The following is a 19,481-nucleotide window of genomic DNA, read 5'->3' as shown; positions in this document are numbered from 1 at the left end:
ACTTTTTTGAAGGGAAGTTATGTCCTGCAGTATTTAAAAATGCCCTGCCAAGATGGAGTCCATCTGCAAAGTAAACAAGCATGCCCACCTCGTGAGGAGGCGAATTTGCTTTCATTTTAATCAGTGGTGATATTACATGTAAATCAAAGAACTACTTTAAAGTAAATTTCCTTATAATTTATCAGTAAATGTTTGATTTGTATATTTATTTGCCAGATATTGTATAGAGATTTCTGAATGAAAACTGAAGTAAAAAGGAAGAACATGACTGCTCCCAGATGTGTGGAGGAGAAGGTTTACTATAGATATCAGGGAGCACATAGCCAGAGGCATCTGGAAGGGTCCAGGGTGAATGTGACCCTGAGCTTGGCCATACATAGACAGTGGTGAGGAGAGAGGGAAGACTGGTGTGGTGACCAGAGGGGCACTAGGGCTAAAAGGAGTAGTGTAGCCAAAATGGCCAAGTTACATAGAGAAAAGCAGACTGGCAGAGGGCAGCTCAGCCCACGGGCAGGAGAGTATAGGGTAGGGGGCGGGCGGGATATGGCAGCAAGGAAGACACTATAACAGATAGGGACTGAAGGATGCTGGGAGAATCTGGCCTAGCTGCCAGGTCCACTTTGATATGTTAACAGGCACCTCAGCCATTTGTCCTGAATTTGAGACTATATACTTTCTTAGGTGAATAATGTATTCAAATTTATCCATGTTATAGCATGTGTCATACTGTCTGTCCATCATTTTAGAACCTGTATAATATTCCGTCGTCTGTATAATATTTCCCATCTGTTCTTCGGTGAACCTACAGGTTGTTCCCATGTACACTCCACAGGTATAGTGTTGCTATGAACGAGGCAAATACTTACAGGAGCTGTGCCTTCTATAAACTCTGATGTTGGGGAGATAGTCTGAAATGGATCTTATGGTAATTCTGGGTTTACTTTTTATGAGTAATCACTGTACTGATTTCTATAGAGATCACATGCTCTTATGTTTCCATCAGAAAGGAGCAGGCATTCTGACTTCCTTACATTCTTAAGAGCATTTTCCCCTTAAAACAAAACCAAAATAAAACAACAAGAACAACAACAAAACCCTTATTCTTACAAGTGGGAAGCATGTTTTAAGACTAAAACTTCTGAGTCTTTAAAACCAAAATTTTTACATTTGATGGTCTCTACTTGTCTTAATTTTGCTTATTTTTTTTTAGCTATAGTTTTATATTTTTGGTGTCTCGGTTTAATTAGCCTCATTTTTTCTCACCTGCCTGTAACCATAGCATGCATTGAGTCTGGTTGGGAAAGAGTTCAAGTACAAAGTGCTCATTAAAGCAGACACTTGATGAATGTAGAGGTAAGTTAGCCTAATAAGTTATCACGCCAGCATTTTAGTTAATTTGCATTCTAGGTAAGAAAATTTTATCATCATTTATTGTTTACCAGATCCAGGGTTTGATCACATCTCTGGGGTACTGTTGTTAACTACCCTTGCTCAGAGATTTTTCCCAGATCCCCTAGTAACATTTTAACTTACAGGAAAGAAAAGCAGCTTAGAAAGTGATGTCCTCACTCAGACACTGAGCCAGTAAATGCCTACTCAATACTGGGTATGAACAATAGGAGATCTGCAGTAGGTTATGAACAGGAGACTGTGTGTGTGTGTGTGTGTGTGTGTGTGTGTGTGTATCTATGTGTCTGAGTGTGTCTATGTGTCTGTGTGTGTGTGTATTTGCATGTCTATGTGTTTGTATCTATGTATCTGTGTGTGTGTTTGTATGTCTATATGACTGTGTGAGTGTGTGTGTTTGTGCCTATATGTCTTTGTGTGTGTGAGTGTGTTTGTGTGTCTGTGTGTGTCTATGTATCTGCATGTGTGTATATATTTGTGTGTCTACGTGTCTGTATGTGGTTGTGTGTCTATGTGTGTGCGTTTGTGTGTTTATGTGTTTGCATGTGTGAGTGTGTATATGTGTGTGTATGTGTGTGTGTGTGTGTGTGTGTGTGTGTGTGTGCGCGTGTGTGTGCATGCAGGCTTACAATAGGCAAAGTGACTGGAAACAAGGCAGGCAGCTCTTTCTGCCTGGAGTGCTAGAGAATCTCCATTTTCTATTCATTAATATATCACTCAGCATTCAGGGTACAAATATCTGTCACATTCACAGAGAAAACCTAGCTTTTCAAGCTAGACTTGGCTTTCACATATTTCCTTGGCACGCTGGACAGCTCCCTAACCCTTGTTGTTAAGTGTCTTTGGCTATTGAATACTTTGCTCTCTATCATGGAGCCATGCTGCACTGGGCTTTATTTGTGGGGGTCCCTGTTGCCTGCACAGTGCCTGGTTTGCACAGTGGGGAACGCTTTGATGAATGAATGAAAGAGTACATGAGGCATCTTGAGCCCCAGGGAGTCCACTGTCTAATAGCACAGATACAAATGACTTGGGATCACAAATGTTGCCATCAATAAATTGCTGTGCAAGCAAAGAAAGGAAAATGTGAATCTGAAGGCTTCACAGTGGAAGGTGTTTCTGAGCTGGGCTGTAGGTGTGAGTTGAAGTGAATTGTGGAGTAGGGTGCCTGGTGGGATGTGTTGGATGGGAAGGAGACAACTGGATCAGTCCAGTTTCACACAGTACAAGGACAGAAATTTGTAGGACTAGGAGACTCCGTCTCTTGGGAATCCTATATTTGTTGTGCTGACTGTGTTCTTGTATTAGGCTATCTCTAGTGGTGAGGCTTCTGTTAGTGCTAGAAAAATATTGATTGAAATAGATGGTAAATGCTTTCTGAGACCAATGACCTTGACCTTATTGGCCTGGAACCTATGCAGAAGGAAGTATCTACCTCTGACTATGGGGTCATCTCAGCTTAACATCGCTATAGATCTAAGTTCTGACTGTGCCAAACAACAGCTGCCAACATGAACATGGAAGTCTACAATTCAATTCTCAAAGAGTAAAATTTTCTGAGAGAGAATTTCTTTTTAAAGGAGAGAGACACATGTGCCCACCCTCCTAGCATCCTGGTCCATGGCTCTTTCTATGCCTTTCCTTCACTCCACCATGTTTGTGTACAAAGTCTTGTGATTGTGGCTGGATTATATTCCATTAGTTGACCTGTCAAGGTTAGCTTGGCCATTGAACATCTTTGCTGAAGACATCAGATACTTCCTTCTCCTGGCGGCTGTGAAACCTCAAAGCCCTGTCACCTATCTCAGTTCTGTGTCCAGGGATGCTGATTCCCCAGCAGGGGGAAGCTCTGCTTTCCATAAGCTGGTGTGAGAGCTGGCTTACTCTGGTTGGACACTGTGGTGGCTTGAATGAAAATGGCCCCTATAGGCCCCCCAGGAAGTGGCACTGCTAGGAAGTGTGGCCTTGCTGAAGTAATGTGGCCTTGTTGGAGTAAGTATGGCCTTTTTGGAAGAAATGTGGCCTTGTTGAAGGAGGTGTGTCGGGGAGGTGGGCTTTGAGGTTTCAAGTGCTCAAGCCAGGCCCAGTGTTGCCCATGGATCATGATGTAGCTCTCTCAGGTACTCTCTAGCACCATGTCTGCCTGCATGCTGCCATGATGATGATGATGAACAACGTCCCTGAACTGTAAGTCAGCCCCAATTAAATGCTTTCCTTAATAAGAGATGTCATGGTGTCTTCAAAGCATTTGGGCATTGAGTAAGACAGAAGTACACCACAGTTTTCAGGGGGCATGGTAAAAAACTACAGGTTGCAAGGTCTCCTGTATACAGAGACCAAGCCAGGCAACTGGGATCCTAAAATCCTTTCAGTTTAGATCTGAAACTGGTACATGTTTAGATCTGAAAGTCGCTGATAAATATATCCTAGAGTCTGCTTCTACTATTGGCCAGGTGTGTGACCACAGGTCACCCCTATGGACCCCACCTGTGTATATTGGGTTTTTCCAAGGAAGGCATGGTGATGAAGTAATATGGCAACTTGACACACTTTTTCCATCACATGGAACAAATAAGCAAACTTTTCTTGCAATGTTTTCTGCCACAGGTCTCTGTTTTCCTTCTGTGCATCCCCAGGGAAGACAGGTGCAGGAGAAAGTGGTCAGCCTAGTGTCTTTCCAGAGAGCCTGTCTATCTGCCTCTGAAATAGAAGCTTTTGGCCACTGGGGGTCCTAGAAACGATTCTCCACTGATGGCTTGCTAGCAGTGCACGAGGGGTGGGGTGGGATGGGGTGAGGTGGGGTAGGGGAGTTGGGGGGTGGGGTTCCTGAATTCTGCAGGTAGATGAGTGAAGAGAAGGAGGGGCTGGGCAGCCACAGGTAGGGTTTCTACCTGAAGTTCCAATCCATCCCTTTACCTTCATCAGGGAGCAGAGTCCCAGTCTTAGCAATGAAACTAACAATGCAAAGTCAGAGAGTAGAAATACCTGAAATATTTTATTGCCTACTGATAGATGAGGTAATTTCTCTTTGTGCTCCATCTCCTGTACATTTACTGAGAAGGAATATTTATTGGCTTCATGAAATGATAGATTTCTTCCAGGCACACATGCTGATTTAGTTTCAAGCATATGGCAGAATTCCTTAAAGACTCTATTTTTTACATACTTAGGAAACAAGATATCTAGATCATTAATTTTGAAGAAACCACTCTGACAAAATAGGAGATAAATCAACATGCTGTTACATTCTTACCCTTCCCTGGCAGGGGGCTGTGGTAGCTGAAAATATCAGCTTAAGGGAATTGCCAAGCTGAAGTGTATTTTCTGTCTTAGTTACTAGGACATTTTGTAGAGTTTTAATATGAACATTAACTGGCTGTAAGTGCTATCAGAACACATGTGCCATGCTGCTGGTGGTGGTGGTCGGGGGGGGGGGGAGCTTAGAAACTACTGCTTTGAACAGGTGAGTGTCTGAGCAACTCTGGAACACCGTTGGTGATGTCACAGCTCTCTACAACCCCAATCTTTTGGTTGTTTCTCTTCTATCTTCCTATTATATGGTTTCAAGTATCTTTTCAACTTGAAAACAAGATATCTAGACCATTAATTTTGAATAAATGGCTCTGACAAAATAGGCAATAAATGCTGTTAGGATTCTTACCCTTTCTTGCTAGGAGGCTGTGACAGCTGAAAGAAAGTCACCTCAAAGGGATTGCCAAGCTGAGCTGAATTTTACCTCTTAAGCTCCAGGCTGACCTTGAAATGGTCATCCTCCTGCTGCAGCCCCTGAGTGCTACCACACTACCATAGTGACAAATTTTAAGTGATTTTTCCAGCTTCCCCTCTGTTTCCCCACTCCTTGTCTTCTGCCATGTGCCTTTATGATCATGCTGTATATTGGTATTTGTTTGTCTGGCAATGACACTTTGCATAATGCCCTATATGGTCACAAATATTAGGAGTGCCTTCATTTTTAATACTGGATGATATTCTAAGACTTAAATGCATATTCATTTATTATTAAGAGAAATCCCTTACACCAATGTTACAAAGGCATCTTTCAATAACTTAATACACTTTTTGGGAACTTGCAATTACTTTGCTGCTTAGGGGTTTAAATGCAACGTGAGAAACCTTTTGTGTGTGGTATGCAGTAAGGATGTGTTATCTTCATATGTTCTCTCTGAGTGGCAAGTCAACATTTTTGATATTCTGTATAGAGTCACTCTTTCCCTGTACATCTACAATCCCTCTGACACCACAACATTCCTGAGCATACTTCCATATTGACTTGAGGGTTTTTCATGCTATGCCTTTGATCCATCCCTAAGGCTCTAATACTAGTTTTTCATTATCATCTGAATGAAGTCTTATTACCCTTGGTCTTCTAGTGTCTACTCATCTACATGAATGTTGTAGTCGGTGTTTGTAGCTGGTGATGTTAGTTTTATTATATTGGAGTTAAAAAAAAGTGACTCCAACACCCATCTAAATGTCACACAGACCCTGATGCTAATTTTACTGGGAAGTGGTACACCCTGGACCATAGCTTTCTAGAACCTTCCTAGGCAAGTCTTACACTTGGTAAAGCAGGCCTGCAAGTGGTAGATGCTCCTGTTTGGAAATCTTTCTTCTGTTTTCCAGTGCTGTTTGCTGAGGTCAGATGTCTTCTGACCAGTGGTCTTTTAGCTTGTGCTGGTTGGTTTTTGTTAGTTGAGAAGTTGTCTCTATAAGATTGGCTTGTATGCAATTCTATGCGATACTGTCCTGATGAATGATTGATGTGAAGAGCCTATCTCATTATGGACAGTACTACTTCTGGGCTGGTACTGGGTGCTATAAGAAAATAGATTGAGCAAGCCATGGGGAACAAGCTAGTAGTCAGTTCCTGCCTTGTTTTCCTCCCCTAACTTCCTTCAGTGATAGAAGACTTGTAATGATAAGTAAACCCTTTCAACCCCAAGTTGCTTTTGGCCATGGTGCTTTCATCACAGGAGTAGAAATCCTAAGACTCCATCTGATTTTGACTTCATTGATGTATTATTCTTGGTATCCTGTATGTTACTGGATGGTTTCTGTGTGTGGGTAGTGTGTGCTTCTCTTATTTACTAGGGTAGGTGTGTCCTTCTGAGTCCTCTGTTTTCAGTCAAGGGCCCCTCCAGCAATGGATTCCTTTGGCTCATTTGTTTAGCCTGGCCAGAGAAAGGGTGGTTAGTTTTCAAATCAAGAGCACAGTCTTGATTTCCTCTCTCCTACATGTTTCTTAAATTTACACCTATACTTTTTAGTACAGAGTTGTCCTATGTATCCCTGGCTGGTCTAGAGCTCACTATATGGTCCCTGGTCTCAAATTTATGGCAGACTTCTTGCCTCAGCTGCTTGTGTGTGAGAAGATTAGAGGTGTGTGCAACCATACCTTTTTTTCCCTCTCTTCTCTCTCTCTATATCAGACATATGACTCTGGGCAGGAGAGTGTAGTTGACTAGTCTGTTCAATTTTATATCTTGCTTTTGTGGTTTGTAAACTTGATGTTATCTTTTACCTAAATCTTGTTTGTGTTTAAACATATTAGGATAAAGCCATTAATCATTTTATTGTTTTTGGTGTGTAGATTTATGACTTAGTTACTTTTCCACTGATGTGATAAAGTACTACTACTAAGGCAACTTACAAAAGAATGTATTTAATTGGGCATCTAGATTATGAGGGTTAGAGTCCATGATGGTGGATCAAAGGCATGGAAGCAGCAACAGCCAAGAGCTCACATCTTAGTCTGCAAGTAGGAAGCAGATGTGATGCAGATGTGAGGAACACAGTGGAAATGGCAGACCTCTTCCAATAAGGCCACATCTCCGAATCCTTCCCAAACCATTCCACCAAAGGAGACTAAGTATTCAAATAAGCCTAGTGAGGTGCATTCTCATTCAAATACTACAGTTTGTTAGACAAAGGGAGCAAAAATAAGATTAAGCAGTTAAATTTGCATTTTTAAATCGACAATGAACCAATATTTTACTCTAAGTATAAAGTACAGAATATTGAGATGTATGTGGGATACTTTTTTTGTTTGTTTGTTTTTTGTTTTGCGTTGGATCTGGCAGTTTGGGACCTGCTAGGGCAGAGCTGGGAAGCTGTGAGGTGCAGAATGAACATCTGACAGTCCAGAGCCTCAGCTCTGCGTGTTGCCTCCTGAGCTGAGAGTGATGCTGTTTGTAGTTTGTTAGCTGGCTTGCTCGGTGCTCATTATTTATTGTCATCTGGAAATATAGCCTACAGTTATATTTTTATTTATTTATTGTTTGAGACAAGGCCTCAGTACATAGCCCAGGCTGGTCTTAAACATATTTTCACCCTGTCTCAGTTGCTTGAGTTCTGCGTGGCTGTATGGAGCTGAATTTAAGTATATTATTTTCAGAGTAATCCCTCTCTTTGTTTTTCTCCATCTATTCTGATGGTCCTACAGTTATCTTCACCTGGTCTCCCATGCATCCATTTAGAAGTTGCTCTTACATTGGTAGCTTTACATCCTTGACAAATTGGAGAGACTGAAGATATAGTCACTGAAGCAGTGAGCACTCTGGCTGAGGACCACTGTGGTAATTCTTTTCTACTTTACTTTGTATAACTTACTTTCATATAGGACTGTGGTCATGTGATCATTATGGCCTACGTATTATTTCTTTTGTTTTTTTAAGTGCAGCTAGGCTATTTAAACTAAATCTCTCTCTTTCTCTCTCTACTATTTAAGCTCTCTCTCTCTCTCTCTGATCATTAAAATATTTAATGATCTTTTTGAATATTTTGACACAATAAGAAATACACCATTGATCTTCAATTCTTGATTTGTGGCACAGATCTCTTGAAATTACTGTAATTTCCAGGGTAACAAGCATGTCAGAGGCATCTTCTGTTATATTTGGTCCTAGTTCCATGTTCCTTGGGATGAATGAATGTTTTTTATGTTAATGAGGCTACAAATGGCTAAGAGCCCAGAGATAGCTTCAGGATGGAGTCTTGTCCCAGAAGGACCCAAGAATGATTAGAGAATTGGGCCTTTCCAATACTGAGAAAGGATGAAGGCTGGAGGATGAATTAACCAGAAGCCAGTTATACAATTAATTACGTCCAGATTGTGTGACTGCATTCCTGAGCTATGGAATCAGAGCATTCATATCTTAACGGGGAGTTCCCATGCTAAGCACATCTAAAGACTTACTGAGTGTGTAACTATCATAATAGACCCATAAGTAAAGTGCTGAATTCTGTGAGCTGCTACAGTGAACTATTTTTCTGAAGTTGGGGAACTTCAAATCCAGTCAACTTGTGCAGTGGTCTCATGTGGAGATATTATACTTGGTGGAACATTCCCCAAAGGTATTTTGTATCCCTCCAAAATCCCTGTGTTGAAGTCCTAGCCCAAATATCTCACAATATAGCTATATTGTAGAAAAATGATTTAAAGGGATATTTAAAAACAAAATCAAGTCATTAGGTCTCTGATATGATGCTTGTCCTTGTCAACACACAGAAGAGTTGGCCATAAGTCAGGAGAAGACTCAGGAAAACCAAACTGCCTACACTTTCAGCTTCATCACCATGAGAAAATGAGTTCTTTTGTTTAAGCCTACCAGTCTACAGTTCTTTATCGTGGCAGCCTGTGATGGTTAATGTTCACTGCCAAGTTAACTGGGTTTAGAGCCGCCTAAGAGACACTCCTCTGGGTGACTTTGTGAGAGCTTTTCCAGAGAGGTTCAGCTCAGGAAGGAACACTGCCTGGAACCCGGATAGCTCTACCCCAGGGGCTGAGGTCCTGAGCAGAATGAAAAAGGGCAACAGTGGAGTGCCTGCATCTACCTTGGTGATGTAGGGTGTATCAGGTAGGATACTTCCTGATTCCCTGAAGATGTGAGCATGCAGCCTTGTATATCTGCAACAAAGCCACCAGCCATTTTTCACTACTTTGCCTTCTCCTGCCACGAAGGCCTGCATCCTCAAACTGTGAACTAAAAGAAACTTCTCTCCTCAGGAGCTTCTGGCCAAGTATTTAGCCACATTGATGAGAAAAGTAAGTAATAGTTCTAGCAAATTAAAACCCACACCATTCCTCTCACATGGACTTTCAAACTCTAGGAGCAACGTTCTGATTGGAGTTTGACTTTCCCATAGCACTGTCATCATGTGGAAGGAAGGTTTCCTGAGAACCTCGGTACACTTGTCTGACCTGTTGTGAATTATTAGTTAGCTGGAATTCTGGTTAATGCACCCGTCTTTAGTATACTTAGGATGGTGCCACCTCTAAATTCTTCTTGTGGTGGTGCTAAAATTGAGTTTCTGGACATAAAGGGGCATTTTTTTTTTTCACTTGACATATTTCTACGCTTATTCTAATTGTGTGACACGAGTGCTCAGGTTTTTTTCACAAGTGTTTCTTCCTAAGAAATAGACACAACAGTAGTTCTATTCGGTTTCCAGCCCCTTGAACTTATGTGGACAAAGACAGGATAGAGGGAAGGGAGAAGTTAAGGTGAAGGGTGAGGGTATTACATATTCAAAGAACATCATTAAAAAGACCTTAAGTTCAGTAGACTTCTCTTTTAAAAGTTGGGTTAAAATTTCAGCAATCACTACAAGTTGACAGTATAAAATCAGTAGCATCGAATTGCTTTGGCCGGAGCCTGTGGTATATAGTCATTGGGAACTAACAGTAGACATGACCGCTAACAGTAAACATAAGTAAGTGTAAACAGTAAACATAGGTAAGTGTAAGAGTTAAGCTGTGCATCTGAACTTGACGGCTTGTCAGTTAAATCTCTTACTATGATGGTCTCATGACAAAGCTTGCTTTTCAGTGAACAAAGGTGAGGCTTAGTCGCTGTCATTTTAGGTTTGTTTTTTCTATTAAGGCTATGGTAAGAATCATTTATACTTGAATTTTCATTTATCTATCAATAGGATCTTCCAGGCTGGGAAAGATTTGAAACAGCATAGTTCCCTCTTACGTTCCAATGGTGCTGAATGCATCATTATGGCACTGAGATTGAAACCAGGTATACCTTCTGTCTTACACATTCCAAATCTTACAGTTGCCTGGCTCTGTGGAGGGAGGCGCTGTTAGAAAATTGGCCTCGTCTGTCCTTCAGCTGTTTATGCTTGCACACACATTTGCAACGGTGGCCCTGGAAAAAAATTCAGTCCCTTGGAGGTGCCTACAAGCAGAGGAATGCAAATGCTGTTTCTCCCCAGGAAACTGACCTTGAGTAGAAATTCAGAGTCCTATTGTCAGGGTCTTATGGGATAGAAAGAAGACCAAGTCACCCTTTGTGAACAAGACAAGCAAATGTCCTTTAATACAATTTCAGTCTGAGCTAGCTGTCTCAAGCCAAAGGTAGCTAGCACTGCTCATAGGTGAACAGATTACATATATCAACAGAGGAAGCAACAGGCTTTTATTGATTTTATCCTAAGGTGACTATGGCTTGGTCCATTGGTCATAGGCATCATTTCCAGAGATGTTTTCCTGCTGCTTGAACATTCTAAGCTCCAGGTGTATGGGCTAAGAGGTGGTGATGGCTATAAGTAAGTTTCTATTGCTGTGATAAACACCATGACCATATGCAACTTGAGGAGAAAACAGGTTTCTTTGGCTTAGATATCCCAGGTCACAGTCCATTGAGGGAAGTCAGGGCAGGAACTCAAGGCAGGAATCTGGAGGTAGCTTTCTTACACAACACAGGACTACCTGTTCAAGGATAGAACTACCCATACTCGGAGGGACACTCCACATCAATCGTTAATCAAGAAAATGCCCCACAGCTTTGACAGACCAATCTGATGGAGGCATTCTCTCAACTGAAGTTTTCTCTTCCCAAAATGATTCTGGCTTGTGCCAGAATCTCCCCTCCCTCCCCATCCCTCCAAAAAACAAAAAACAAAAACAAAAACAAAAACAAACAAACAAACAAACAAAAACATCGAGCAGTGACTTAACTCAGGAACTGGGTTATATTCTGATGCTGGTGTATTCATCTTTCATAAATGTTCTGGCCTCATGGTTTGGTTTGGGCTTTCTGGTTAGGTTCAGGCTGATCTAGGTGCTTGACTTGCTGAGAAAGCACAGGAAGTATAAGGAAATGTATTTCTTAAGGTACAAAGTTGTAAAGAAAGGCACTTCTGGTCTCTACATGCATAGCCACAAGTGAGCACATACTACCCCTGTCCCCAACCCCACATTCACTGAAAGAAAAGTGTATGTGGTTCAAAAGTCAATAGGCCAAGTTCACTCTGTCTTATACTTTGGAGAAAACATTTCTCAAATGATCAACCTGTCTGCAGGTAGAAGAGAGGAGTATCGGACTTACATGCTCAGGCAAAAAAAAGTCAAGCAGATGTGAAAAAGAAAGCTGGCCTTTCACCTTTGTTAGTATATCTATGGGCTGTGGTAAAGTGTCAGTTGTTCTTAGCAAAAGTGACTTCAAGTTTCTGTAAGAAAACTTAGGCAATTACTCTGTAACCCACTTATCAGGGGTTCTGAGGTCAGGAAAGCCCATAATGGTTTCCTCAGTCATGTGACTTCAAATGTCAGCTATATGTAAGAACCGAAGAAGCTATTATGTTTTTCTGCTCAGTAACAATCCCTCTTGGCCCTACCTTGTTGCTTGTGTGTCCCTGTTGACCAATACTTGCTGTAGCTTATGTAAACCATAAGGAGATGGCTATAGTCATTGTCGGAACAAAGAAAAACATCTGAAGATATTCTAAGGTGGCATTTGGTGTTACCATTTGGTGACTGGAGAACATTTTTATTTTCCACATCTGCATCTTCTTTATTATATAGTTTGTTTCATTTTTAACTAATGTATAGTTATACCATTACCTCCTCTTCTTCTCAATCCCCACCCCATCCCCCATCCCACACCACACTCCCTCTCAAATTGATGGTCTCTTGTTCTTTTAGTTATTGTTTAACACACACACACACACACACACACACACACACACCACGCTACAAGATTGTTCCTGTCTACTTCACCTGAGTCATTTTCTCCATCATTCACTGTGTTTCCTGAGTCCTTCCTGAGTTGAGAATGCAGGAGCTCAGCGATGCACGGTCCTACTTGTGGAAAACAGTTATAAAGACCAGATGAGACCAATGCAGTAGAGTGTGAGGGGACACTAACTGCACCCTGACTTTATTTTGTCCTCCCCCAGCCTATGTTGAGGTTAGACATCCTTGTATAGTCAATCATTCTGGATATAGAGTCATCTCACTGAAGAGATGGCTTGTACACAGGCTTCTATCACAGATTAAATATTAGCTCAGGTTCCCTAATCTTTATTGAGACCTCGTTGTCACATGGCAGAAAGTGGGTGCTACGGGAATAAGAGGAAATGAAAGAAGAGTTTATTGATCAAAATCATGTTCTGGAAGCCACAGTTTGCTCTAAGAGGTCTGTTTGAAATTCTCCTGCTCTGCCTGTACCCCAATATGCACTATGCCTACAGGGACTTGGGTAGCAGACTGAATCTTATATTTTCCTCAGAGAAATAAAGATAAGTCCGGGGAAGCTCATCTCTGGTTCACAGACACTGCAACTCCAGTGTGTGTTAATGGAGAAGATGGGCTCCTTTTTTAGGATGAAGATACAAAATTCAGATTTTTTTTTCCACCTTCAAAGCAGAGTTGTAGGTCTTGGTTTAGGAATGACATTTGACACAAGATAATGGAAGACACTCAGACAATCCAAGGGTTTAAATTTACAGGTCCCATCTTTACTATGATCTGGTTTTTGATCCTTGTTCAGCAAGGGGGACAGTTTATCAGAGTTCAGCTCCTGTCTCACCTCATCTCTGGCTTGGATCTCTGAAGCTTGGACAAATTTTTCATTGGAATTTTATTTCTTCATTGCATACTGAACGCACGAGTGTACACACACATAGCCACAATTAATGTCAAAAAGCACAGACTTAAGATCTTTTAGTTTTTCTCACTTATCTATTTTGTAAAATGTCTGCTCCTCCCAAATTGTCTCATCTAAAGCATATCATCTAAAAATTAGTTACATTTACTTAGTGTGTGTGTATGTGTGTATGTGTGTGTATATGTGTGTGTGTTTGTGTGTGTGTTTGTGTGTGTATGTGTGTGTATGTGTATATGTGTGTTTGTGTGTGTTTATGTGTGTGTATGTGTGTGTGTGCGCGCGCCCAAGGAAGCCAGAGATTTCCCTGGAGCTGTAATAAGAGGTGGTTACAAATTGCCTAATGAGAGTAGTTGAGAACTGAATTCCAGTTCTCTAGAAGAAGAGCAACCACTCAACCACGGAGCCATCTCGCTAGCCGCTCCTGATAGGTATTACTAATGGTGATCGTCCTCTGTTTATATTTACCAGATCCTAAGAAATGTTTTTTTAAAAGGATCATTTTTATCCTTTCTCTTGTTGTGTATGTCTCTTTCTCTGTGTCCTTTTCCAAGACAGGATCTCTCTATGTAGCTGAAACTGGCCACAGACTTCTGCCTCAGTCTCCCAGGTTTGGTGATTATAAGTATGACTCACCAGGCCCATCAGTAATCTTACATTCATGTCAAGCAAACTCCTTGGCTATCTTTTAATGCTCTGGATAGATTCAGATTGGAAAATGAGATTTTCTTCAGAATTTTAAGACCTTGGTGAGCCAGTTTTTATTCCAAAGGCTTGTTCTAAATTCCTGTCAGTCATCTTTCCAGTTTTATAGGAATTGAATAAGATCATGAGATTTGAACCAGAAACAAAAATTCTTAGGGTTCTTTGTCCTCCCCCTGCAGAATGCAGCATTTGAACAGTAAGAGGAAATGCATTCTGACAACCATCATGTATTCCAGACTTTGTGTACAGCCTCCAGTGATCTGAGCCACTTAGCTGGACATTGTCCACATTATAGGACAAAGTAATTAGTTAGACTTAAAGGAACTAGGGCTTCAACTGAGCCCACGGGCACCTCACACACTGTGTTAATTCCAAGTTTCCATTTGTTCCTGTGATGGAGTGTCCTCCTGGCTAGGAATTGCTCAATGTAGCGTATAGAAAAGGCAATGTCCACTACTTCTAATTATGCTGTGGGATACACTGGCTTCTTTTCAGATTATATAAATCTTCAGTCTTTTACAGTTCCATCACGAAGCTTAGCAGAGCCACCGAGTCTTTATTATCCCCACGAAGTCACCTTTCCCTATTTCTGAAGGCACGTATTTCATGCGGGCTTTCAAGAAGAAAATGAAAATTTCAAAGTCTGAGTTTTAGTTACAGATACAAGGGTGACAGCCACTAACTTTAACTGTAGTGAATAGAATCACTAGGTTCATTTTGGCTTCAGAGAGTTCAAATGGAGTAGAGATGTTCCTTCAGGTAAAACTAATATGTGTCAGAAATAAAGAGTCGGATGTTGGTCATAGCAATATAATTAATTTTTGAAACTCATTGAGTCTTTCAAGATAGGAGAGACAATTAGTGAACAGTAAGTTACCTTTGAAAAGAAACTCTTCCCACAGTTTATTGTTCAAACGTACTGTTAGAAAATGTGTTTTCGAACAGTGAATACATTTTTTAGTTTAAAAATCAGACATTGGATTAGAAAAAAGTTAAAACAAACCACCAGGTCCAGTGATGTATATGGCTATCAGAGAGGGTGAGGAAGTGTGGTCAAGTGTGGTCGCTGGAACCCAGGGGATAGAGACTAGCTTGAACAACATAGTGAGACTTGGTCTTTTGCAAAAGAGGATGATTAAATTTTCAAACTTTTGACTCACATGAGGTGTTCCAACATGAAACTTGCCCTCAAAACAGGATGGCATGTTTCACATAGAAATGCTTTAATTTTGCACATACCTGAGTTTGAACCTCTTTGTTAGGAGCCGCGGTGAGTGTGACAACATTCGCCATTACGAGATGGTGCGGGCATCCTGTGCTCCCACAAGTAAACAACTAACTGTGCAGGTGCAAAAGGCAAAAGCGAGCCAAAGTCACTGCCCATCCCGGGGTGTAATATGGGGTAATGAGTGAACAGCCAATCAGAAGTGAACACGCCACTCTAGGGTACATATAGCAGTGCCTTTCCCGGGCTTGGTGTCTTTCTGCTTCTGCTGATACAAGAATAAAGCCTCGCTGTAGTAACCACCCGAACACTGCCTCTCGTGTCTCTTTTGCGGGCGAAGGGGATTCGAAGGGGCCCGGAATACCTCTTGATGTCTTAAGAACCATAAAATGAACACTAATCCCAGAGTCATCATCATCTTCTTCTCCTCCTTCTTCTTTTTCTTCTTCTTCCTCCTCTTCCTCTTCTTTTTCCTGCTGACTTAAAATAAAAGCAAAGTCAGGTGCTATCTTCAGCAGCACTTATACTAAAACTGAAACAATACCGGGAAGATCAGCATCACCCTCACACAAGGATGGCATGAAATCCCGCAAACACTCCATATTTTAAATATAAATAAATAATAAATCAAAATTAATTTCTCCTTATGACAATGGTGATAGATATCCTCTAGCATCCATTTCCACTTCAATATTGAGGATAGGGCAGAAAGATGATAACATCAGAGAGTGGGCATGGGAGGGGGTAAGTGGCTTTTCTTTGCAATAGTTGGGTTGGTATTGAGTAAAAACCAGCATCCATGTGGCTAAGAGATGATAGCGTTAAACTTGACACAGGTGCAGGGGTGAGAATTCCCTTCCAAAGTGAGCAGAAAGAATGAACAAGAACTACTTTCTGAGGACCCAAATCCAGGGTTTTAGAATCACAGGTGTTCACCTACCACGTTCCACTAATGTGCCTTTCTTTCTTGAGCGTCAGTGTTGAGCTGAGCTGCTCAAAGGCTGCTCCATATTTTCCTCTCAAGGGATGTTCCTAAGCAGTGATAGCTTCTGATGATAGTTGTGAGGAACGCTGTGCAAGAAAGGGACTTATCAACAGGCAAGTGATGTTTGTGTGTCTTTACTGTGTAAACATGTCCTTACCATCTATAAGATTTAAGGCACATGCCTCATGAAACAAGAATCTGTCCGACGAGCAGTGCCACACTGTTGATTCTCCTGAAGAACAAAATCTTGGATAGGATAAGTTGGCCTTGCAAGGATTTGGGGAGAAAGGCTAGTCCTTTATCCTGAAAGGAGCTATACAGTCCTGATTCACTCACAGGTGTAAGATCAGATTATGGCAAGCTGCAAAATGGAAAGTCACATTTCCCCAAAGCCTTTGAAACCCTGTACACTGAAACCACACAGTCTCAGTTTCAGAGAAACCTGCTGACACTTGCCTCACGATAAGGTCCTTACTCACTTTCTTCTGTTTAAACAATCCCATTTAAGAAATGAAACCTTGAGGGAACAAGAATAATTTCCAATTATGACTTATGAAAAATATTATTTACATTTTTATAAATGTGCCATTTGCACTTATGTTTACCTTTTTGCTCTTTTGATCATATCTGAACAGAATCAGTGAAAGAAGGCAAAGCTTGCTTTTGGCAGATGTCAGATTTAGAGGGATGATCTGTGGAAGCATTCTGGATTGCAGTAAGTGGTACCCAAAGTTACACTTTCCTAGCTCAAAGGCATCTAGGTGCCACTTAGGTGAAGAGGGCTTTTGAGAGCACAGAATTTCAGCGCTAAAACTGAGATTCTGAGAGTGCAAAGGTTGTGGGCCAGCATTGGATAATGCAGTGGGAAGGAGCAAAAGAGTGTTCATTATAAAGGGGGATCACCTGTTTGGAAAGAAAACAGAGAACTACCTATCAGGAGGGGCATAAAAAGCTAAATCCCTCACTCTGACAGGAGGTCAGTGACATCCATGTTAAGTTTCCAAAAAAGTATGTTTCAGAAGCCCTGAAGAGCTTTTTGTATGTATTTATTTTATTTAATCTGTCTAGTACTCATTTTAATAACTTAAACTCTCATATTTAATTTTGAACTTATCATCGATGAACAAAATCGTAGCGTATTCATAGCCTCTGGTGTCTTGTTTTTATAGATGCACTCTGGAATGACTAACCTGGGGTTCTCAATATACCCATTAGCTCCTTTTGTCATTGAGATCTTTTCAAATCTGCTGCTTAAACAACTTGCAAGGCCGGTGCTGATGTGGCTGCAGTCCCTGTACCAGACAGTTTCTTTCTGGTATCTGATGTAACTTTCATATCTTTAGGCTGACATTTCTCCAGTCTCCCTACTCTCTGTCTCTTTCTGTTTATCTGAGCCTGGTTAGTTTTCAGACACAGTGGATACAAGTGTGACCACATGATGTTTGCCTTTCACTGCCTGGATTGCTTCGCTTGCTGTCTCTTCTACCTACTTATGTTGTTAAAACTGACAGGTTCCTGTTTGAAAGGCTGGATGATATTCCATTGTCTGGTGAGACCACACTGTCTGTGTCTCTTCATCAGCACATGGAAACCCAGTTTGGTTTCATGTCTCAGCTATTGTGAATAATCCAGGGGCAGGGCTGCTGAATCACTTGGTAGTTATAGATGTAGGCCTGAGGAAGGATTGTATATTTTTACTTTTGGAGAAACACCCTACTGCTTTCCACATGGCCCCACTCTCCCCTATCCTCACCAACAGTTTTGTTTGTTTTACAGTGGAGACTGAACCCAGGATCTCATGCATGCTAGGCAAGCGCTCTGCTTCAGAGTGACAGTCCCAGCGCCTCATCTTTATAGTGATTATTTTTTAATAGCAGTTTTTCTGGTAGGTGTGAATTGATGGCTCATTGTGATTTTAATTTTGCGTTTCCCTGGTGATTAGCCACGTAGATCGTTTTTTTCCCCTCATACTTGCTGGCCGTTTGTATGTCTTTTTTTTGAGAAATGTCTGTTCAGGTCTGGGTTTCCTGAATTTCAATGAAGGAGTGAAAGCTTGCAGTTAAGTGATTTGTCTCATCCGCTCACTCATTAATTCATTAAAAATATTGAGTGCCTGCTCTATGTCAAACACTGTCAGGAGAAATCTATCCACGGATGAAGCAGAGTCTCTCTTTTTGTGAGATTTATGTTTAAAAGGACAACATTGCCTCCTCTTGAGAACTTGCCTCATGCAAGACAGTTTCCTTATGTTCTCATTTGCTGCCCACCCGTATACCTAGTCCCCTGTGTGTCCCACTTTCTACACAGAGAATTAGAATTCCAAAGAGTACCTTGTCTAAGGTACAACAACAGATGTAAAAATCCTGAATCACAATTGCCCATGAGTCCCTATGTCTTGACGGGGAAGGGGCAGTTCCAGTCCCTGAAGCAAGCCCCAGACATAGGGAAAGCTAGGAATACCTGCCTGTGCTGATCACCTCTCAGAACCTTCATGTGGGTTCTCCTATCTGCTCGTGTCAACAAATGGGAAGACACTGTGCTATCAAACAGGAGCTCTTATGTCCTGGTCAGTTTTTATTGTCCACTTGACATAATATAGAGCCATCTGGAGAGAGGAAAACTCAACCGAAGAATTTTCCAGATCATATTGTCCTGGGCTGTCTTGGTTGATGCTTGACTGGAAATGGCTCATCCCACCAATGGTGGTGCCATCTGAAGGCAGCTGGGCCTGAGCCAGGGAGCCTGCTAGGGATGCTAGCTGTATCTCCTTTATTGTTCTTGTTTGATTCCTGCTCTGCAGAATAGTAAGCCCACCTGCCTTCAGGCTCTTGCTGAGCTCCTACCTTGACGTTTCTCAGTTGATGACCTATGATCTGGAATTGAAAAATATAAAACCTTTTGTTATTGTTGTTGTTGTTTGGTTTGGGGGGTGTAGTGGTTTCAAGAGAGGGTTTCTCTGTGTAGACCTGGCTGTCATGAAACACACTCTTTAGACAAGGCTGACCTCAAACTCAGAGATCCATCTGCCACTGCCTCCTGAATGCTCCACTACTACCCCCTTCCTTTCTACTTCTAAGTTGCTTTTTGGTTACAGTGTTTCATCACAGGGAGAGAACACTTTCTCTAGAACCTGAGAATCTTTCTGTTGACGAGGATCTTTAAGGATTCAGGCTTAAATGCCAAGAGATGATGAGTGAGAAAGGAGAAAATAACAACAACAACAACACAACAACAGCAATGTTGG

The 19,481-nt window shown here is 41.5% G+C and overlaps 1 non-coding gene across 1 annotated transcript; it reads left to right on the top strand.

The window, feature by feature from the left end:
• The first annotated feature begins 15,754 nt into the window (after nt 1–15,754).
• On the top strand, nt 15,755–15,860 carry LOC143438678 (U6 spliceosomal RNA). The gene has a single exon (XR_013107382.1). It is a non-coding gene; the product is annotated as a U6 spliceosomal RNA (small nuclear RNA).
• The last annotated feature ends 3,621 nt before the right edge of the window (nt 15,861–19,481 follow it).

The sequence above is a fragment of the Arvicanthis niloticus genome, chromosome 25, assembly GCF_011762505.2.
Source record: "Arvicanthis niloticus isolate mArvNil1 chromosome 25, mArvNil1.pat.X, whole genome shotgun sequence".
NCBI classification, from domain to species: Eukaryota; Metazoa; Chordata; class Mammalia; order Rodentia; family Muridae; genus Arvicanthis; species Arvicanthis niloticus.
This window is presented reverse-complemented; position numbering and strand designations above follow the sequence as displayed.